Source organism: Crinia signifera, chromosome 4, assembly GCF_055691185.1.
Source record: "Crinia signifera chromosome 4, ASM5569118v1, whole genome shotgun sequence".
Classification (NCBI taxonomy): domain Eukaryota; kingdom Metazoa; phylum Chordata; class Amphibia; order Anura; family Myobatrachidae; genus Crinia; species Crinia signifera.
Window position 1 is genome coordinate 85,939,334 of NC_139220.1, and position 24,499 is coordinate 85,963,832.

Consider the following 24,499-nt stretch of genomic DNA (forward strand, 5'->3'; position numbering starts at 1 on the left):
TGACATATTGTTAAATCAGTCCAATGACTGTATACATAGAGAGACAAATTGCCCCAGAATTATTACATAAAATGGGGGCTGACTAAGTGCACAGTCTCCCAGGTGCCACCGCTTATCCAAAGGGCGGAAGTGCGTTGTCACAATTGGAAGTCTTTTTTAGACGACATTCCAATAGGATGTCCCTATCTGTCTACCTAGCAGATTGTGCTGCTTCATTGATCACTTTGGCAGGATAACCATGATTACAAAACACCTCTGACAGTTCTAGTGCCTGGCCCTCAAAAGTTTGTTGACTGGAACAGTTGCTTTTTATGCGTAACATCTGGCCCTGGAATATTTTTTATCCAAGCCGGGTGATGGGCACTTTCATATCGAAGGTAGGCATTAGTGTTGACCTTTCCAGTAAGTGGCAGTGTTTTTCTGATTGTCTAGTATTGAGAGACTTATGTCAAAAAGTCCATCTTAAATTGATTGAAGTTGAGTAAAAACTAAATTAAAGTGATTGGAATTAAGGTGAGAAACAAATGAAAGTGAAGAAGATAGGCCCCCATCCCAAATAATAAATAGATTGTCGATGTAACAGCCATAGAGGACCAGGTTTGCGTCCCAGCCGCTACCACACACGTGGATGTCTTCAACCTCCCCCATGTAGAGGTTGGCGTAACTGGGTGCAAATCTGGTCCCCATGGCCGTCCCCATCGTCTGTAGATAAAATGTGTCAGAAAAAAACAAAGTAATTGTGCCAAAGAATGAAAGAAATGGAATCAAGAAGAAAGCTAATATGGTCCACACTGAGATCCCCATCTTGAATCAGGCTTTCTCAATTATCTCTAGACCCAATTCATGGGGAATATTAGAGTAAACACTTTATACATCTAGAGCAGTGGTCAGGGAACTCGGTCCTCATTACCCCACACAGTGCATGTTTTGCAGGTCTCCTCACAGAATCACAAGTGAAATAATTAACTCCACCTGCGGACCTTATAAAATGTGTATGTGAGTAATTAGTACACCTGTGCACCTGCTGGGTTACCAGCTAAACATGCACTGTGTGGGGTAATGAGGACCGAGTTCCCTGACCACTGATCTAGAGTAAGAAAGCTGTAGGAATCTTGCTATTTGATATTTTTGAAATTTGGTGGTATCCTTGATATAGAATCTCAGTGTGGACACTCGTGGCTGAAGGTATGTGGCAACATAATGTGAAAGGTTAGATGACAAAGAATCCACTCCATAAATAATGGGCCACCCGGGTGGTGCTGTGAGGGTTTTGTGTATCTTGGGAAGATGATAGTACACTGGAATGGTGGGGTGCTCAAACAAAAAGCAAAATTCATCTTTGGAGATAATGTGAGTGGATAATGCTTTATCCAATAGTTCTTTGACATAGGACAATATGGGATCAACAGTTAGTTTGTGGTAAGTCAACATTATTTAATTGCTTCATAGCTTCCAAAACATATCATATTGATCCCGGTCTTGGATCACCAGCCTCCCCCCCCCTTCCCCTTTGTCAGCCTCCCTCATAACAATTGTCTTTAATCAGGGCTCTCAAAACTCTACATTCATCCCTATTAAGATTGTCCTTTAGTATTTTGTTTTTTTCATTAATTTTGGCTGACCTTTAGCAAAGAGTTTTAAAATCCCCCTAAAGTTGTTTTATAAAATCCCTCTATGTATGTGCCTTTGGACTTAATTGGGTAAAAATCTGATTTAATTTGATCTGTGTTTTATCTATGTCATAAATAAATATTGGTGATGGGTATTCTTATAAGTCCATTATGGTGGACAAGAGAATCCAAAACAATGGCGGTACTAGTATCTTTTAATCCTTCTAAACATTTGTTGGCAAATTATTTTTGTCTGCATAATGTTCTGCGTATAGACTGGCGATATTAGCCAGTGGACGGGGAAAATTTCAATCCTTTACTCAATAGTTGTGTTTCTTCTAGGCTCAATGTCCTGATAGGCAGGTTAAGAAGTTTTTCTTGTTTCTAGACTTAAAATAGTTTGTCTGTCTGAGATGTCTCAGTTGCATCCCTCAATATTTGAGTATCTTCTTCTTTTTGGGGTTTCATCGGCTCTCTCTGTTGGATTGTTTCTCCCCTGTCATGGTTCTAAAAATATGTCTTCAGTGTTGGGCTGATTTTCCGTGGGTTCACGTGGGCCCCTATGATTAATTGTCTTTGGTCTAGCCCCAAGTTCAGTATCATAAGAGGGTTTTATCCCATTTAGGGTAATCTCTATGCTGGTAGTCCCTAGAATTCTGATGTCTATATTTATTTGGTGCTCTATAAGAGTCTCTATAAGGGCGGTTGCCAATATCATAGATATTGACATCCTGAATTTTTTCAGATTGTTTTTATTTGGAGACCTTCTATCAAATCTCTGTCCAGGGGGTGGTCTATTTTTATTGTTATCACCCAATTCATCATCCTCTATATCACAACAACATTTCTTACATTTATTCTCAACTAGATCCTGTTCAAATTTGTTAACTCTCTCCATGACCCTTTGGTCCCTATCCTTATATTCTCTTGTTTCATTAGAACAGTGGTTCTCAACCTCAGTCCTCAGGACCCCCACATAGTGAACGTTTTCCAGGTCTCCACACAGAATCACAAGTGAAATAATTAGCTCCACCTGTGGATCTTTTAAAATGTGCCAATGAGTAATGAGTGCACCTGTGCACATGCTGGGTGACCTAGAAAACGTGAACTGTGTGGGGACTGAGGTTGAGAACCACTGAATGAGACGGTTATAGTTTAATCTTTAGTGCCTCAATTTGCAAATATGTGGCCTTTGTTTTCTGCATCCTATACTCAATAACAAGTTCTAATTAAGGGAGGGAGCAGTTATCTAGGGTTGAATTCCATCTTTTTTGGAAGTCTGTATCCCAATTAAAAATACTGTAGAAGGCTTAGATAATGTTAGGTCCCTGGGGATCATCTTCCTTTCAAGGTATTTCTTCAAGGTGTCCATGTCACCGGAAGTGATGGACGGACTTTACAAACGCATTTCCACCCTTTGGATAAGCGGCGGCACCTGGGAGACTCTGCACTTAGTCCGCCCCATTTTATGTTGTCATTCCAGGGCAATATGCCTCTCTATGTATACAGTCATAGGACTGATTTAACGATACATCAATTCAGGGTTAATATACCCCGGAACATAGCCAATAACTATTTATATTCAGCTAGTTTTTGCCCAAAATTATATATATATATATATATATATATATATATATATATATATATATATATATATATATATATATGGTAGTGGAAGGTCAGTACACCTTTCCGGTAATTTTACCGTGCCCCGGTGCCCTCAGGTAAGGACTCGGCGGTCCCAAATATGGAGTAGTAGGGAAGCGGCACTCGGAGTTAGAAATAAGGAAAAACGCAGGTAATTTCTTGATCAAACGTTTTCAATGTTATACAAACATCGTCATCAGGATAAGTGAACAAACTTTAAGACACACCTTATAAAGACATCACCCCATCACGTGTGGTTACCCGCCAACAGCTCCAAGTTGACGCATCTAACAATGACGCAATCAACAGGCGCTGGTGGTCATGGCAACCAACTATACACAGTGCAAAAAAATATAACAGTACATACATGCATAAATGTTGTGAATTAAAAACAAGTAGACAACTCCACGGAAGATACAGTGTAGGTATAAATGTATACTAATGCAGTGCAACAGTTGCACAATGCGTAATTAGAAAAAACATATTAAAAAAAACATATTAATGAAAAAACATATTTTAGCCATTTTCATTAATATGTTTTTTCTAATTACGCATTGTGCAACTGTTGCACTGCATTAGTATACATTTATACCTACACTGTATCTTCCGTGGAGTTGTCTACTTGTTTTTAATTCACATAATATAATTACTAAGCATGTCAGTGGTTCTGGCGCTGGGATTTAAAATGGCAATAATAGGTCAATATAACAGCAGGTGTTTTGCTTTAATAATATTTCCGTTTTAATCCTGCATCATCTGAGTGAGTACGATCACCCGAAGTGACACTGAAGTCACTGTAATTTATCAGCAAGTATATTTAAACTAATCTAACATTAAATAGCAATTACAAATATGAAGAGTGTAAAGTTTATAAAGATACTACAGCAATAAACAGGAGACATAATAAATAACTTTGCTGGAAACTGTCCCATGTCATTGCTAGCTCCTGCAATATCACAGCACTCAGGCAGGAGGATTTAAAAGACAAAGATGGTGTGAGAGATGGGTGATCACAGAGGGGGAGTCACTGCTTGGAGCCAGCTGGGGCAAATTTTAATAGATCAAGAGGGGTCTTCTGCACACTAACACACACACACACACACACACACATATATACAGTATATATATATATATATATACAAAGGGCCTGAACCTCTAATTAAATATGACATCATCAGGAACTGAAAATCTACTTTCCATAAGATAAGTGTTATTTTTATGTCACCTGTGAGTGCCTTTGTTTCTAAATACAATATATACATCTATCCCTCTATCCCTCTCTCTATTATAAATATATATTTTTTATTTAATTGATTCATCCCCAGACCTAGAGTTCCTGGACCTATTTTTCCAGAAAAATAGTACTGTTGACAATGTATAATCTATGTACTGTATGTTATGTTATTACATTGGACCCATACTAAGGGGTCACATGTCATAACATCTATCATGTGACTTTCTATTATTGTTATTATCTTAATGCATGTATATAGTTTTAGTATTGTGAACACATTGGGCAGTATTCAATGAGGCTGATTCGCCATGTTTTATGGCAATTTTGTGCTATTTTCGTGCTGTACGGCGATTTTTTGACTAAAACGGTGAATCACCCTATTCAATGACCAGATGGCGAATACATTTCAAGGTTTTTATTGCCATGATTCACCGAGTAGCAATCGCTATCTTTTTATGGTGAAGTGGAATGTGACCTTTTAAAATAAAGTGTTTTGTTTTTTACATTTGGTGTAAAAAAATCAGGAATTTTATTCTGAGGAGGGGCATGCTATTTTTATTCATGTGCTGTAAGCACATGAATATATATTTAATTTAAAAAAAAAAATATATATATATTTTTTTTTACACAGCAGCCAGCAGGGGGCCGGGAGCCGAGCAGCTCATTAGATATTCATATATTCACTGCACCCGGTCATTACATATGCATGATCGGAAGCAGTGAATATACCCGGTCCCCTGCTGGCTCTGGGAGGGGGCAGCTTGTGCTGCCTGGCTCCCGGGGAGCCCACCTCCCCCCCCACAAACGGTCTGGGGCAGGCAGGGAGACTTCCAGCTCCCTGCCTGCCGCCGTCCTCAGGCTCCCTGCGGCATCGCCGCAGGAGTTAAAATTCGCCGGTCAGGGGCAGTGAGCCCCTGACTCATTGAATACTGGAGCCGGCGAGGCTCCGGAACGAGGCGGGCAGTGGCGAATGTGCAGCGAATCCTAAACAGGATTCGCTGCACATCGTCAAAAATTCTCATTGAATACTGCCCATTTAATAGACATATTTTTATTTTTGGTCTGTCTCTGAGGTTTTTTTATTCTATTTTTAATTATTTGACAAGTAACATTTCCTGTATTGAGGTCACATTGATTGGTTTAGGGTATTTGAACCCTTAACTGAGCTTGGATCAGACACCTTGATAAAGTTACCGCAGTGGTAACGAAACGTGTTGGTTTACAAACTTGGACCCACTCATGATTTGCCTGGATACCCACCTGCTTATTCATCTGAACATTTGCCCAACACTCATCTTCCTGGAGCCCCCTTTTCAGACCATTGGACAATAGCCAGACAATAATGAGGACTTGCTGGATGCCAACCAGCCCCCCATATTAGGACTGCCACCTCCAACGGCACCAAGTGGAACCACCCTATTGGACTCCATCTTTTAAAAAAAAAAGTACATTCTGAAGTCTAATGCTTTCGGAATATTTTGGTAACGGGTATTTGGATAAGGGATACTCAATCTTTATAAGGAAAACTTTTCAGGTCATTATGATGAATACAAATGTTTGCTTGTCAATTTTGACACATTTTGACAAATTCCCTTGGCACTCAAAGGGTTAAGAAATAATCCTATATAATAAAGGGTTAATGCTGCTTATCACCTCTATGGGGAGAATTCAAGTATTTTGCACCAAAAATCTCATACAGTATTTGGCCTCAATTAACAGAAAGGATTAGGATCACCCCAATATCTCCCCATTTCAAAAGCGTAAGCAAATAAACAATTTTTTTTTTCCATTTTACTAAATCATTTAGACTTATTCCCTGTACAAAAATGCCCCAAGGACTGAAAGATGTGTTCATTCTAATTAAAATACATTTCAGAAACTTCCTTGAAAATTCCGGAGGTCTTTGTTTTAAAATAAATTTATTCTAGTAATAAACTTGAGCAAATGTATTTTGAATTACTCATGTGCCAACAAAAACCAACCCTAGGCACTTAGAGTGTTAATAATCCCAGAAATGCCTTCCCCATCATGAAACAAGGATTACCATTTCCTTAGTTATTTTGCAGAAACCTGTATGAAAAAATTAGGCTTGGAAAAAATAATAATTGGTCTTTGGATCTTTATTGTGGAAATTGGATTTTGTATTTATATCACTGTTAGCATGGAGTGGTAGAGAGGAGGTGGCTGGGGGACTGGAACAGCCTGTGTGCAGCCAGAAATCTCTTTACACATAGGGTGGTTAGAAAAAGTTGCCAACCAAAGCATTGTGAGTGAGCGTTTTAAATCAATTTAAGTGGAAGCCGAGCACTTTTTAGGAATAATGGAGAAAGCAAGGGGCACAACTATTATTATAAAGTAAGAGGTGAGGATATTAGTCAGACTTTGAATTAGAGAATGGTTCTATACTATAATTCTAAAAGTACAAAACAAATTTATTACAGTCTGTACAGCTGGTATATTTTATTTGGGAGGAATTAAAGGCTCAGTGTAGCAATGTGTTAATATTTTTCAAATTTACAATACAATCTACATGTACACTTATTTACTAAGATAGGAGTTCTATTGAAAATTGTATGTTGTTTTGGGAACTAATCAGATTCTTTCTATTATATTCTAGAAGGCGCTAAATAAATAAGTAGATTCTGATGTTAGTACATGACTTGTGGGTAGCCGTGCAGGCAGCATATGAGGAAAAGGGTTTTATGAGAAGAATTATTGTGAATGAATGCCGTATAACACTAAGTTGAGTGAATATACAAGTATGAGTGACTACATCAATAGGATAATTTCCAAGTTAATGATGAGGAGATCGAAATGGAGATGCTACAAAACTTAACCTCGCCATTTGATTTCCTAGTGGTAATGCTAGAAGATAATACAGTCAAAACAAACTGTTGTAGATCCAATGACAAAACTGTTACAGTTCCAAGAATATATACACTTTGAAATAAGTGAGAATTAAGCATTACACACTAATGATTTAAAAGACAGGACACAAAGCATTTAAATACAAGATGAAAAATTTGGATGCTGCGTAGAAAAAGTATGAGAGCTAAAATTTGAAGCATTAAAAAAAACAGACGCAGAAAAGATTGCTGGTATATTGACTAAGGCACTACAAGATAATTCAAATATCTTAAGTAGTTCTCTATATTACATTGAAGAAAAGTACTCCATCAACAGCCAGAGGAATAGGAGATAAGAGTATTTACAGCTACAAATGATGTGATAGTCACTTCTCATTTGAACTTTGGAGCCGATAACAGTCACAGAAATCCAAGATGTGTTCTTTGTAGCAGTTATGGGTACAAACCTCATAGTTGTAAGTTTGCTGGAGCAGAGGGTGCACAGAGTTCAGTTTGCAGGAGGAAGATGTTTTATGTAGAATAGAAGAAGGACTATAATAGCAATAGATACCTGATGTCAACAACTGTATGTATTTAAACCAGAATTATTAGATGATAGCCTCTGACCAGTGGCATAACTATAGAGGGTGCAGGGGATGCAGCTGCTATGGGGCCCGGGGCTTGGGGGGCCCAGGGACCTGGCAGGCAATCCCCTACACCCTTTTAAATGTGTTTATTCTAAATAGTAGTACTGCGGTGTGTGGGTCCGGGGCCGCGTTTTACTACCTGAGCTTTAGGGAAGGAGGCACTGCTGCTGCAGATCCAGTTGCCCAGAGGTCTATAGTGAACACAGTGGACAGAGAGGAGTGACTCGGGAGGAGCTGCCACTGCCTGGAGCCTCTGGCTGCAGGAGTATAAGGAATTTCCGCTGCTTCTGGCCTGATGTACCCTGCCCTTGAGTCTCTGTGTGAAGGGGAGGGAGGAGGTTCCGCTGCTAGTGGCCGCATCCTGCCCTGGGCCTGGAGCCGCCGTGCCGCATCATAGAGGGAGGAGGTGTGGCTGTCTGGAGCTTCTGCTGCTGCTTGGACCCTACCCTTTAGCCGCTCCATGAAGGGGAGGGAGAAGCCTGAGGTGCTGCTGCCGAGAGCTGCTGCCTGCAGTCTGTACAGACCATGCCATGGAGCTCCTCTATGGAGGGGACGGACGTAGGTGCTGTAGCTGCCTGGACTTGCACTTCTGCTGCTGCCCGAACCCTTCCCTTTAGTGGTGGGAATGGGAAGAGGTGCCACTGTCCTGAGCCTGCCAGCAGACAACAGACCTGGGTGATGATGCGCACCCCCCCATACATGCACACCCACACACTTCTGTCTGTCTGACTCTGTCGCCCACTGCATGCCCATCTGTATATATTCCACACCCATCCATCTGTCCCCCCATATTATGGTGCTCTGCCCTGCCTCTATGGCTGTCTGTTAGTCTGTCCTCTATACCCCCCTGATCCATTTGGTGCTCTGCCCATCTATCTATGTGCCCCCCATCCATCTTTTAGTCTGTGCCCCTATCTTAGGATCGTGTCTGTCCATATGCCCATCTTTGTACCCCCATCCACCTTTCATTCTATGCCCCCATATGGTATTTTGTCTGTCCAACCGCCTCCCCATCTATGCCCCCATATGGTGCACTGTCAGTTCCTACTTGTCCCCTCTTGGCCTAGCCCTCCCTCATCCGTTGTCTGTCCGTCTAGGTCTCGCTCTCTCCTTGACACTGTCTCTCTCTCTCCCCCTGAAACGGTCTCTTTTGATCCCCCTGATACAGTCTGTTTCTCCCCCTCTCTCACTGACACACTGTCTTGACTTGCCCTCTCTATTTCCTTCTCCTTAACACCCCCCCTCTTTTTCTCTCCCTCCTTGACACCTTCTCTCTCTCCCTCTCTCCTTGACACTCTATTACTCTCTCACTTCCTTTACTCTCCCCCCTCCTCCACCATTATGGGGCATTGTAGTGACAGTGGTGGGGGGGCTTTAAAATGTTTGCTCTAGGGCCCTAACAATTCTAGTTACGCCTCTGTCCCTAACTATGGAACTCATCCACAGAAGACAATTTTATACCAGATATGACAATGCAGAATTTCCTAGATGGGATGGCCAAAGGTATCTCCATGGCAGAAAAACCTGTGAAAGCTGTATAATATGTAGGAAAGTAAAGCCGTTGCTCCTTCACAAAATCAACAAGCAGAGCTGAAGCTCCTCTGCAGCTGGTGCATACAGATGTGTGTGTGGTCCATTGAAGGAAATAACTCATTTTTAACATAAGGTGTATGTGGAAAAAAATTCATAAACTGCAGGAAATAGACTACACGCATTACAGAGATTCATACACCAATGAAGACTAAAGAAAATAAGATCTGTTATATCCTTCCACCGCATACTTACATAGCAGTAGGAGCTATATACACCACATCTTCAACAATGACAATAATGGTATCGTAAAGAATACTTAACAGTCGGCCATCTTGGTAAGATCAAAGGCTTTCCTAAACAAACATTATGGAAATAGCACAGTAGTGCACCTAATATTCCTCTCTCTTTCAAGATAGGACTTGAGCAGTCTCCATATACAACATTTACCTCAACTTTAATAAGCTGGTAATTAAAGCTGGCCACACAAGACAATATTGCTCAATTGGGTGATTGCAAGGTCTCAAGTGACAGAACTGTGTGCCTTCCACTTTGAGATGCAGTGTGCACCATTGTAACCAATTCTAACCAATTTCATATTAACTGTATAAAGTCCCAGGTTCCTTCCTCTTTTTATTTTATTATTATGGAATTTTTTAAACAAATGTTCAGAACAGAGGATTGCATCACTGCTCCAGAATAGCATTAAACTTGGGGCCTGATTCAGATCCACCATCTAGACAGCGTATAATCAGTGCCAAGCGAGTGGGTGAAGTGCCACCCTGACAACCCCCCCCCCCCCCCCCACTACCCGCATCCACCCTCAGTAACATGAGAGGGGATGTGTCTGAGAACATGCGGCCAAAGGGGGGAGAAAAAATTTGATGGTCCCACACACTCGAATGATTTCTTTCCCTTTCAGAAATAAAAGTTATAACTGACTCTCATTTCAGATGGAGGTCGAAAAGTGGCCACGCATGTGACATCAGCCACCCGCCCCGAGCAGTCATCGGCCAGCCTGCGTTCCAAGGGGACTGCCCAATGTTTTCATGGGGACGCCCATAAAACGCTAGATGTTCCCTTGCTCCGGCCTAATAACTAGATCCATACCCACCCCCCTTGGGGTCTTGGCCAACATACATTTGAAAAGAAATGTAATTTTTAAATATCATAAATTGGCGACAGTGCTGGATCCAGACCATGTGGTGATCAGCCAGCAGCCCGGCTCGCCATCTGACTGAGCCGCACGCGCGTCTCAGTTTCCATCGGCGGGGCGACGGGAATCCTGTCGGTCTCCGTTTCAGGGAGACTGACAGGGTTGGGGGGGGGGGGGGGGTGCGGGGAGGCGGTGGGGACCCCGAGTGACCGCGGACAAGCCGGCGGGGACCCGGGGGAAGCGCCGTCAGAAGGGGACACGCGCATCTCGTGCACGCGCGTCCCCTTTCGCTGTACAGATGGCGGGTGGCGGGGGATGGCGGCTGGCGTCGCCATCCCCTGCAAGGATGAGACCTGCCCCATCTGTATACTGCAGTCTATACTTACTTTTCAAATGGCCGCTATCTGCCGAATTGGGGGCGGTGACATCAGCCACCCACCCCGAGGATGCATGGGCATGCCTACTTACATTCGCAGGGGCACGCCCAGCATTTATATGGGTGCGTCCACCACACCCATAGAAATCACCGCAGAACAGTAGGTGCCTTGGACATGCAGAACAGTAGTTGTCTGGTTGGACATGCAGAACAGTAGGTGCCTGGTTGGACATGCAGGTGCCTGGGTGGACATGCAGAACAGTAGGTGCCTGGTTGGACATGCAGAACAGTAGTTGCCTGGTTGGACATGCAGGTGCCTGGGTGGACATGCAGAATAGTAGGTGCCTGGTTGGACATGCTGAACAGTAGTTGCCTGGTTGGACATGCAGAACAATAGGTGCCTGGTTGGACATGCAAAACAGTAGGTGCCTGGTTGGACATGCAGAACAGTAGGTGCCTGGTTGGACATGCAGAACAGTAGGTGCCTGGTTGGACATGCAGAACAGTAGGTTCCTGGTTGGACATACAGAACAGTAGGTGCCTGGTTGGTCATGCAGAACAGTCGGTGCCTGGTTGAACATGTAGAACAGTAGGTGCCTGGTTGGACATGCTGAACAGTAGGTGCCTGGTTGGACATGCAGATGCCTGGTTGGACATGCAGAACAGATGGTGCCTGGTTGGACATGCAGAACAGTAGGTGCCTGGTTGGACATGCAGAACAATAGGTGCCTGGTTGGACATGCAGAACAGTAGGTGCCTGGTTGGACATGCAGAACAGTAGGTGCCTGGTTGGAGATACAGAAAAGTAGGTGCCTGGTTGGACATGCAGGTACCTGGTTGAACATAATCCAGGGGAGAATATTGTATATAATGGCTGTTTTCAGTAACCGCTTGGTAGGTGCCTGGTTGGACATGCAGGTGCCTGGGTGTACATGCAGAACAGTAGGTGCCTGGTTGGACATGCAGAACAGTAGGTGCCTGGTTGGACATGAAGAACAGTAGGTGCCTGGTTGGAGATACAGAAAAGTAGGTGCCTGGTTGGACATATAGAACAGTAGGTGCCTGGTTGGAGATACAGAAAAGTAGGTGACTGGTTGGACATGCAGGTACCTGTTTGAACATAATCCAGGGGAGAATATTGTATATAATGGCTGTTTTCAGTAACCGCTTGGTAGGTGCCTGGTTGGACATGCAGGTGCCTGGGTGTACATGCAGAACAGTAGGTGCCTGGTTGGAGATGCAGGTGCCTGGTTGGACATGCAGAACAATAGGTGCCTTGTTGGAAATGCAGAACAGTAGGTGTCTGGTTGGAGATACAGAAAAGTAGGTGCCTGGTTGGACATGCAGGTACCTGGTTGAACATAATCCAGGGGAGAATATTTTATATAGTGGCTGTTTTCAGTAACCGCTTGGTAGGTGCCTGGGTGTACATGCAGAACAGTAGGTGCCTGGTTGGAGATGCAGGTGCCTGGTTGGACATGCAGAACAGTAGGTGCCTGGTTGGACATGTAGAACAGTAGGTGCATGGTTGGACATGCAGAACAGTAGGTGCCTGGTTGGACATGCAGAACAGTAGGTGCATGGTTGGACATGCAGAACAGTAGGTGCCTGGTTGGACATGCAGAACAGTAGGTGCCTGGTTGGACATGCAGAACAGTAGGTGCCTGGTTGGAGATACAGAAAAGCAGGTGCCTGGTTGGACATGTAGAACAGTAGGTGCCTGGTTGGAGATACAGAAAAGTAGGTGACTGGTTGGACATGCAGGTACCTGGTTGAACATAATTAAGGGGAGAATATTGTATATAATGGCTGTTTTCAGTAACCGCTTGGTAGGTGCCTGGTTGGACATGCAGGTGCCTGGGTGTACATGCAGAACAGTAGGTGCCTGGTTGGAGATGCAGGTGCCTGGTTGGACATGCAGAACAATAGGTGCCTTGTTGGACATGCAGAACAGTAGGTGCCTGGTTGGGCATGCAGAACAGTAGGTGCCTGGTTGGAGACACAGAAAAGTAGGTGCCTGGTTGGAGATGCAGGTGCCTGGTTGGACATGCAGAACAGTAGGTGCCTGGTTGGACATGTAGAACAGTAGGTGCATGGTTGGACATGCAGAACAGTAGGTGCCTGGTTGGACATGCAGAACAGTAGGTGCATGGTTGGACATGCAGAACAGTAGGTGCCTGGTTGGACATGCAGAACAGTAGGTGCCTGGTTGGACATGCAGAACAGTAGGTGCCTGGTTGGAGATACAGAAAAGCAGGTGCCTGGTTGGACATGTAGAACAGTAGGTGCCTGGTTGGAGATACAGAAAAGTAGGTGACTGGTTGGACATGCAGGTACCTGGTTGAACATAATTAAGGGGAGAATATTGTATATAATGGCTGTTTTCAGTAACCGCTTGGTAGGTGCCTGGTTGGACATGCAGGTGCCTGGGTGTACATGCAGAACAGTAGGTGCCTGGTTGGAGATGCAGGTGCCTGGTTGGACATGCAGAACAATAGGTGCCTTGTTGGACATGCAGAACAGTAGGTGCCTGGTTGGGCATGCAGAACAGTAGGTGCCTGGTTGGAGACACAGAAAAGTAGGTGCCTGGTTGGACATGCAGGTATCTGGTTGAACATAATCCAGGGGAGAATATTGTATATAATGGCTGTTTTCAGAAACCGCTTGGTAGGTGCCTGGTTGGACATGCAGGTGCCTGGGTGTACATGCAGAACAGTAGGTGCCTGGTTGGAGATGCAGGTGCCTGGTTGGACATGCAGAACAGTAGGTGCCTGGTTGGACATGCAGAACAGTAGGTGCCTGGTTGGACTTGCAGGTACCTTGTTGGACATAATCCAGGGGAGAATATTGTATATCAATGGCTGTTTTCAGTTACCGCTTGGTAGGTGCCTGGTTGGACATGCAGGTGCCTGGGTGTACATGCAGAACAGTATGTGCCTGGTTGAACATGCAGGTGTCTGGTTGGACATGCTGAACAGTATGTGCCTGGTTGGACACGCAGAACAATAGGTGCCTGGTAGGAGATACAGAAAAGTAGGTGCCTGGTTGGACATGCAGAACAGTAGGTGTCTGGTTGGACATGCAGGTGCCTGGTTGGACATAATCCAGGGGAGTATATTGTATATCAATGGCTGTTTTCAGTTACCGCTTGGCATAATATATCCACAACTGCTGAGCACTAATACTAAATGACCAACAATCCTATTTCAAGTCCCTACCAGCTTTTGTTAAACTCCTCAACACACTGAGGCTAAATTACTGCAGACATGTAGTAGATTGTGTCACACATTGCTATAATAAGGATAAATCATTTCCTGCAACACTGATGCAATGCATCGTATCCGATCTTGGTGGGGAGATACCAAGGTACCCCATACCTCAGCTATGTGTATGGGAGTCTTAAGTCTCAACCTCTTGGCTTCTTCACTAAGTAAGGTACACTTCTGTGGTTACATTCTTACTGTACTCATCTAATGCTCACATACCCCATACATAGAGCCAAATTCACATTAGAATGGATGGGGATACAGCTCCAGGCCTCAACATAAAAATATGTCTGTTATTTTGTAGTATGATGATGATGACCCATTACACAACGAAAGGGCATCTTAAATTACATTTCTGTTCCACATAAAGTGATGCATCTACACAATGTTCTTGTACAGTATTTAGAAAGACATGGGGCTGGTCGTGTAGGGGTAGTACACACCCACATAGCACTGTCCACACCCCTCTGATTCTCATAATAGGCCATTGATAATGTCAGACCCACAAAGACTTTAATCCGGCCCTGAACATTGGGCCCGATTCAGACCGGATCGCTGCTGTGAATTCGCAGTCGATTATCGATACAGTGCGTATGGTGTTTGCAAGGTGATTGACAGGAAGCCAACGCCTGGGGGTGTTAACCCGCCATTTAGTGGGTGTGCCATAAAAAAACGGTAGGCATGCCTAAGCATTTTAGGGGAGGGTGTGTGACATCAGCTCTGGCCTCAATTAGGCTGATTTCATCGCAGCCACCGAGTAAGTACAAGGCTACTCCGAGCTTGCAATGAGTGGTAACCAGTGGAAAAGTCATTAGATGGTGATTGTCTTATGAATGACAAGGGGACTACCAACTGCCCCCCACATTGCAGGACACTGCCAGCCACTTTGGTGGGATGTTGGACAGTCCCCAAAAAACTGGACTGTCCCGCCAAAATTGGGTAAGTTGGAAGGTATGCTTACACTCAGATATACCGAAAACAGGGCAAAAGGACTAGTACGATAATTTTACAATTGTTTTGATATTGAGAAAAAACGTATTAGATTTGATAAAATATATATCACTGAGAAATTGATGGGGAAAGACCAAACCAGATTTTTAAGCATGTTTAAAAATCTGATTTATTTGCCGATGCACTGGTGGCAGAAGTGGTACGGAGTCCCCTGAGTGCAGGACCCCATTAGTGGTGGCCCCCAGTCCTCCATGGGCGGCGGTCCAGGGTCCCCTGTCTGTGGAACCCCATCAGCAGTGGATCTGGGTCCTGTGGTGGTGGCAGCAGTCCGTGGTCCCCTTATGGCGAGGTCAGACAGGAGCATCAAATTATTTATTTTTTACATTTAAAAATGGCAACAGTGAGCCAATCATTGCTCACCACATCAGGGCCATGCCCCCTTGAGCTGGCTATATTAGCCTGTGCAAGACAGGGGGCAGGCAGTCAGACGGTGGAGGAGGACCTGAGAAGAGCTCCTGAGGACGCTGAAGTAATAGGTGGATGGCGACCAATGCAAAAGAGCATAAAGGCCACCACCCTCTAGGTGAAGATCACAGATGAATATGCTGGAGGAAGCCCTGGGAAGAGCTTAAAGGTCACCGGGTCCAGGTGCTGGTACAAAGAAATAAAATCTTGAAACAATCATGTTTTGTTATTTTAATATTGCCTTTGCAGTGGCACTATAGGCAACAGTGGACCCTTAATGCCCCACATGCTGGTACTTGTGGTTCTCCAAATACCAGTATGTGGGGCAGGCTTGCTGGGACTTGTAGTCCCACTGTAAATGACAATATTACTTTACCCACAAGCTATCAACCTTACACCCATTGCCCAGTGGTGTGGGGGATAGCTTAGAGCTTAAGCCTAGGCCTGGGGTACACTGAAGAGGGGACTACACTGAAGAGAATCTCCAGCCTGGGCTGATTAGTTGGGGAGGATAACTACTTTCCATGGGCCCCGTCAAGTTTGTACCCTGGCTGTGACATTACCACCTGATTAGTGGAGCCTGTTGCTGTACCACTTATCCCCCCCCCTGTATTTTTAAAGCCAGGACCGGTTCAAGTGAATGGTGCTGGTTCTAAAAATATGGGGGACCCTACATATGTTCCCCCTGTATTTTAGAATCAGAGCTGGTTTCAAGAGTTATTCTTTGGAGGGAGAACCCCATTATTTTTCTTCTAATTTATTTCTGGTAACAAAAGGGCTCATTGTGGTGGGACTACATGTGTAGAATGGGGGCAGGGAGCAATAGTAGTACTACCTATTATCAGGGCTGGTGCTAGACACCGGAGCGCCCCAGGCGGGGGGGGGGGGGGTGCCCCAGAGCTCAATCACTCAGCCGCTCCTCAGGGGGTCGCCCTGGCACTTACCTGTGTGAGTGGGGGGGTAGTGCCTTGCGATGCGTCCGCCGCGACGCTCCCCAGGGGGGGGGGGGTTGCCGGGTGAAGCAATGCGGGTGCGGCACCGTAACGCTCCAGGGGGGGAGGGGATTGCCGGGTGATGCAGCGCGGGTTTCCACAACGCTCCCCGGGGAGTGGGGGGGGGGGGTGATGCAGTGGCCCCAAGTCGCTCCAGGGGGTCGGGGGAGTTGTGGCCGCAACCAGCGTCGCTCACTTCCATCCAAGGGGGTCAGCTCCAAACTGCCACCCTCCAGTGGCCGGTGCCCTAGGCAAATGCCTAAGGCTGCCTAGTGGTGGCGCCGGCCCTGCCCATCATTTAAATCTTTTCCATGTGGCTAGGAAAATAACAATCAATTAAGGTGATTTATGGGCACATTCAAGATTTGAAGATACAAACTTATGATGGGAAACAATTAATTGTGATTACTAATGTATGGGCACCTTAAGATATTTTCATTATTAAGTTCCCCGACATTAGCAAAGCTGCAGTAGACCTGGCACCTCGCTTATTACTAGCATCTTGCACTGCATGGGTTTTGGATCTGTATTTTTTTTTTAAATAATAAAATCACAGAACATTAATGTATGCTCATTTCCAGTCAATTGTGACCCCCACATCTAATACCAGCATATCTGTTATGGTATTAGTAATCCACTGGGTGACTGCTGTTATACTTGCAGAGGACTGTTTTACTGCTGCTTTCACACCGCAAAACCGGCTTAGACCCGGTATTTAAAATGTTTTAAATACCGGTTCAAGCAGGTTTATGCCCCTTTCAGACCGCACTAACTAAGCAGGTTTTGCAGTGTGAAAGCAAACCCCTGCATGTTGAGAACTGAGGTCCCGCTCTGTGCATATCTAATGAGCAGGACCCACTAGTGCTGTGAATATTTAATGAGCGGGTCCCCGCCCCCTGCATATGGAATGAGGGGGTCCCCCTCATTCCATATGCAGGGTTGGGGACCCGCTCATTAAATAGTCACTGCATTAGCGGGTCCCGCTCATTAGATATGCACAGAGTGGGACCAGCTTGTGCTCACTATTGGCTGGGTCCTAAATACGGTTTCAGACCCATTCAGACTGGGAAATGGGAAGGACTCTGCTTTTTTTTACCTTTCCAAATACCGTTTTTTTGGAAACGGTAAACTCAATGTGGACCTTTCAGACCGCACATACAGTATTACCGTTTTGAAATGGTAAAAAACTGCAAAATACTATGTAATATGTGCGGTGTGAAAGGGGCATCACAGTTCATTCATTTGTTACATTACTACAAGTTTTCATCCTGGTCCCCTTCTGGGATGAAGGTCCACTCCCAGCAGTAGTTGCAGAATGCGTAGCAAACAAATACCCTTCTGCGGAAGCACAAATAGGAGAGGAGTCAGTCATGCTTATGAAATTGGATGCAGGACAACTTTCAAACATGATTGAGGATATTGACGGAAGGTGTTGATGGCGGAGATTGCAGGTGCTTGAATCTAACAGTGAGAACAAAGCTAGGTGTGAGTAGACTTGTTATGTTTTTAGCCAAAGTTATTGAATTTGTCAAAAAGTTTTGATGATTGTGCTTCAAGTGACATAACAGGGAGGAGGTTCCTAGATGGTTAAGGGCCCTTTTTCTGGTTCACTCGCAAAGGTAAATTCCTTCTCAAATGGACAAAACCATGTGCACTGCAGGGGGGGGCATATATAATATTTGCAGAGCAATTTAGATTTGGGTGAGTTATTTTGTTTCTGTGCAGGGAAAATACTGACTGCTTTATTTTTACACTGCAATATAGATCTCACTTTGAAGTAAAACCCCACCCAAATCTAATTCTCTCTGCACAATTTACATCTGCCCCACCTGCAGTGCACATTCTTTTATCCATTTGTGAAGGAATTTGCCTTTGTGAGTGAACCAGAATAACCCCCAAGATCCCTACCTTATTATAGCTTTACAAAAATAATTCCAGACATGAAAATACTTTTTTTTTTATAAAAAAAAAAGCACACCAAATACTGTAGTATGAAGAATACATATATATCTGCGCAGGGCCAGTGCAAGGCACCGGAGCGCCCCAGGCGAGTCGGGGTGGGGGCGCCCCGGTGCCGGGGGAGGGGGGGGTACCTGTCCTGCGGCGCTGTCCGGTGCCGGGGGAGGGGGGTATCTGTCCTGCGGCGAGGCGTATTTAAAGCTGGCGGCGGAGGCAGCGAGGGGTCCCTGCAGTCAATTAGAAATAACGAACGCTATCCGCCGGGCTATGCGGAAGCGCTTCTGTTGTGAAAACACTGGCAGCACGCTGATTGGCTGAGATCAGCGTGCGCCGTGCTGCCAGTGTTTTCACAACAAAAGCGCTTCCGCATAGCCTGGTGGATAGCGCTTGTTATTTCTAATTGACTGCAGGGACCCCTCGCTGCCTCCGCCGCCAGCTTTAAATACACAGCGCCGCAGGACAGGTACCCCCGCGGCACGGGGGGGGGGGCAAAATGCCGCCCTCCAGTGGCCGGCGCCGTAGGCAAATGCCTAGATTTGCCTAGTGGTGGCGCCGGCCCTGTACCTGCGGCTATCAAAGGGCTTCTAAATGCATGCGAAAAGGATCCTTGTAAAAAAAAAGATGCCTCTAAAAAAGTGCGCAAAACTGCACTAAGATTAAACATGTATTTGCACATATCACAGGGATTACAAATGTGTATAATAAAAAAGATGCTTCTGAAAAAATGTACACCAAACAGTACAAATTTCTTTCTTTTAATTTATTTATTTTAATTAACGTGCAGCTCATATAGAAACTACATCAGGGCTGGGCAACAGACGGCCCGCAAACCGCTCACGTCTGGCCTGCCACTCCCAAGTCCACCTCAATGACAAGCGCGTGCCCCCCCCCCCCATGTTGTAAATCAGAACGGTGAGCTTTTGTCACCGCTGCCGATGCATGAACGGCGACACGCCATCCCCGCACAGCATTACTGGGTGTGTGGGAGGGGATGTGGTCATGCGGCCGCCGCACCAACCAATAACAGGGAGGAGGCTGCCGCGTGACCGCGTCCCCTCCCACACTCCCAGTAATGCTGAGCGGGGATGGCGCGGTCATGCATCGGCGGCGGCGGGACTAGTCAGCATCAGCAGCAACGCCGGCACTTAAAGTGAGGATCCTCCTGTCCTGACTCCCCACTGGCAGCCTGAGCAGGCTCCACCACAGTCAGTGTTCAATGTGTAAATATATTATAAAGTATCTTGTATGACTGGCACTGAATTACTGGTATATAGAAGGACCATTCGGCCCATACTGGAGGGCACAAGGTCATTAGTAAGATTTTCTAGTGTGCATGAGAAAGCTATGTAACCTCTGTTACTGTGATCATAGCTTTCATAGCTTTGCATAGCTTTCTCATGCACACTAGATAAGCTCATTTACCTGAAACCTGTGACAGCTGCCCCTTTAATACTAATTCAGGTGCTGTGTTTGGGATTGTCTCACCTTTAAAAACCACAAGGTACTTGGCAGTTGAGCATTAACCCAGAGAAAAAAACACATGTTCATTTTAGCTATGATGTGTAAGCAGGTGCCAGGTTCCCAAGAAAACCAGTTGTTAGTGTAGGACTTGCAGTGAAATGGGGTCCCTTGGATATGGGCTGCAAGCTTAAATGCATTGATCAATTCATGAACTAAAACCCCATTATTTATTTATTGATTATTTGAATGTTAAGGTGAGTTAGTTTTTTGTAGTGAGTGCTGGGCCCCCTGTGTTTGTATATGTATATATATAGTTGTGCAGGTAGGGGTTCCACTGTACTGGGGCACATAATGCTGTTAAGATGGCCCTGCCAACCTGTGCTGCCCCAGCCCACACCACTACAGCGAGCCGGGGTATTTCCTCCCTCCTCCTGTGATGTGAGTGACATGCTGAGATGCTAGGAGGCAGGTGGGGTGGAGCTTCATGCGCAGTGGGGGTCGGAGGCAGCTGTGTTAAGGTAGAATTGCTGCTGGGTTCTGGGGGTGAGGGAATGCAAAATAGAGGTAGAAGCTACCTCTATTTTACATCCCATCTCCCCTAGGACCCTGACAGCAGCATATACAGATGGAGCCATCCTCATCTAGCCCTCACTGGATAGCCATGATGAGCCAAGCCTCTTGTTCTCAGCAGCAATACAATACATAGAACAATACAGTGGGGATTAGCACTTACTGTATATCCGATTATTCACTTAATCTTATTAAAGGGCTAGATGAGGATGGCTCCATCTGGATACAAGATATTTTGTGTGCAGCCCTCGAATATTTACTGGAAGTGTAAAGCGGCCGCCCAGCCAAAATAGTTGCCCACCCCTGAACTACATGGATCACAGGGATTTTAGATGCACATGAAGCAAGCGGACCAAACAGTACAAACAATATATCATTTTTCTTAGATATTGCAACGTAACCCTATACAGTTACTATATACAACAGACAATAATACTGCAGAGTACAGTGCAGCCTATATAATTATACAGTCACTAGTTTAGACTACAGCACACCCAGCATCAATACTGAAGAGTACAGTGCAGCAGTGGCATAACAATAGCCCCACAGACTGCGCGGTTTGGGTAAGCTTTGAGTAAGTGTGGGTGCTGGGGGTCTCCGGGGCTATCATATGCTGCATTGCTGAAGGGGCCCGGGACCAACCGTGCCCCTCTGCTCGCCACCGCTGGGACCCGCAGATCTACTTGTCTCTTGTCTGCGGTCCCTGTTCTCCTCCTGGCAGGCTTCTGGTAATGAAAATTACCCTCACAAAATGGCCGCCTCCTTACAGCAGACACCTTTTGATGATGCTAGAGGAGGAGGCGGCCTCCTCTAGCATCCTACGGTGGTAGGTTTTAATATGTCAATATGGGCTAAGCTCAGTTCTTGTAGTTGGTGCTGTCTCTAAAATGTAAAGCTCAAACAGAATATATTGTTCTATATTTATTTTTTGTATAGTTTGCAAATAATTAAAAATACATTGTAGTTTATTCTAAGAGCCAGATTAAATGTCATATCAAGCCCGACCTTCCGTCTCAAGTGATGGGTGACTTTTCTTGACTTTTAGCTCACCACCCCTGGGGTTAGTGAGCTGAAAAGATGTTTGCGCACCCCTCAGCAGAAACATATGAATACCGCCGGCAGGCGCGCAGGGTGCCGCGTCGGGCAGGAAACAATTGAATCTGTCCACCCTTAAAGTCTTGTGGTTATTGATTGGCTAATATACATGTTTTCACACACACACACACACACACACACACACACACACACACACACACACACACACACACATATATACTGTATAGTACAGAGTGTCAATTTTATTAGAGACATCCTAAAATGTTTCCTCTGACTCCCATTAGTAACCTTGCAAAAGGCAACATTTAACATGCCCTGGGCCAAGCAAGATGTCGGTAGCGTGACACAAGGAATCTGGTTTATGTCAGCTCCAGTATGTTTAGCAGGTGAAGGATCTCTATTCCAAATAACGTGTTCTACCTCATACATGCTTCATTGTTCTGGTCAGCATTTTTATTTACTTTACTATGTCTACCATCATCATAACACACGGGAATATTTATGAAATTCAATCAAATTAATAAGCAATCACTTCAATCATTTCCAAAGTCAACTCGGGGAATATACGGAGCAAAATCTAACATTAAAACATTGCGTGCTGATTCAGATAAATGTATGGACTGCTCAGCTAGTAAGTTGGCTGTTTTACAATAGCTAATAATTCAAACAATATGGGACAAAATAAGGAGTCGATTCAGACCTGCTTATTGAGTAGTGAATTTTTCGCGTTACCAATGGTGGCGGTCTGCGCGCTAATGCATATGTTCATAGTTGCCTACCCTCCTATATTCTGCAGGAGACTCCCTGAAATACCAGCAATCTCCCTCACTCCCTCATTAGTCTAACAATCTCCCTCATTTCACCTAACCCACATTACACTGTTACATTTTTTGGGAAAAAGGAATGAGAGATAGATTAATTTACATTGAATCCTCAGCGCCAGTTTCCAGCACTTTACCAAGTATAGTAGCTCTTACTAACTGCTTTGAGGCTCATTTACATTTGTATATAAGTCATTTTACAAGATTCCTCTCAGATGTAGCAGTATGCACCCACACTTCTCTTTTCACAATCTCTCCATATATGGAACTAGACACGCCCTTTGGGTGGAGCATGACACGCCCCCTCAATGGAGCACTGTGCAAAATTCTGCTACCAACTATAATCTCCCCTAGTTTTCAAAAGTAGGCAAGTATGCCCCACAGTGATGGCAAATTTTTCATTTGCCAGGGTGCTTGCTACCTAGACTTTTCTGCTGTGAACAGAAGAGAAATCATTGAATGGTAAGTAACCATTGCATGATGTCTCCTCTGTGCGGGCGCAAGCGAGCGGATGTGTCAGCAAGGGGATCCGACCAGCGGGAAGGGCGTGCGTTCACCAGGACTGCATGAACCTGTTCGTTAGTCTCTGAATATACAGAGCCCAGCAAGCAGGTCTTAATCGTGCTCCAGGTACAGTATATGTCACAGAATAAGCACAATATAATATGAAACATTTTTTCTATATGCAGTTTCCTAGGGGCTCCAGAATCTGGGAGGCACCCCTGAGTGAAACTGAAAATTAAGGATGACACAGACAGACATCCTTGCTGAACTTCATGCAAATGACAGGTGCTGAACCTCTAAGATGCCACCTCCACACATTCACCTGATGTTCTGGAAACAGAGTGTGAGAGTGGTGGGAGCAGTAAGCAGAAGCTTTGGCCAGGGTGCACCAGCCCTGACTACGTCTCTTTCTCTCTCACACATGCACAAACACAGAGGCAATCACAAGGTAGCAGACTAGCTTTCGAAGCTAGTATGTAATATATTCATATGACATCTTCAATGTAATTTATCTTTTATATGTTTACTAAGCATCAACATAGAGGTAATATCCTGGGTGGGCAGTTTGGAAACTTTCACTTGAGTGCCAAATCAGTGTCCCATTACATACATACTCCAATGTGACTTTGCTCTGTCCATGGTGCTGATTTTTTTTCCCCACGCGTAATTAGATTAACCCTTTGAGTGCCAAGTGAATTTGTCAAAATAGGTGTGAAAAGTGGCCAGGCAAACATTTTTATTCATAATAATGACCTGTAATGTTTACCTTATACCTTAAATAGAAAATATAATCTTTTATTACACATTTTTTATTTGATCTATATAACAAATGTGAGCGACGCTGCCATTTTTAGTGGATGTTTTGCATATCGATCACAGATAAGTTGGCACTCAAAGTGTTCATCTACAAAATAATTGTGTCAATATATTAAGAATAAATGGCAAGATAAACTTATAAGACTAAAATACTGCTAAGATGCTTTGCTAATATTGCTATTTATTATTCTGCTTTTTTAATATATTAAAAATAAGCAATTTGTAACTTGCTACTCATGATATGTTTATTATTATCACTATTATTGTTATCATCATCATCATGATCATCATCATCATCATTAATATTTCAGTGGACATGTATAAATTCAATGTTAAAAGTGGGTTGTCCTCCGGTTTGTTCTTTACCATCACCCAAATAGGTTCTTGTATATAGATGGTGGCATTTACATGCAAGAACAGCCATAAGATCTATTTCAGATGGGATGTTGCTATTGGAAATCAATCAGATACTGGGCGGGATGTTCTAACATCCGCAGCCCAGCTCCGCCCCCCCTTCGCCACCCATCGCGGTGGGTCGGTGCGGGGTGGCGGTAGGTCGTGGTAGAAACCCATAGGCTTCTATGGGGCATCG

General features: G+C 44.6%; 1 protein-coding gene across 1 annotated transcript in view; it reads left to right on the forward strand.

Annotated features, from left to right (window-relative positions):
* Positions 1–24,499, forward strand: part of FGF1 (fibroblast growth factor 1) — a 283,447-nt gene that overhangs the window by 155,606 nt on the left and 103,342 nt on the right. The gene's annotated exons all lie outside the window — the stretch shown is intronic.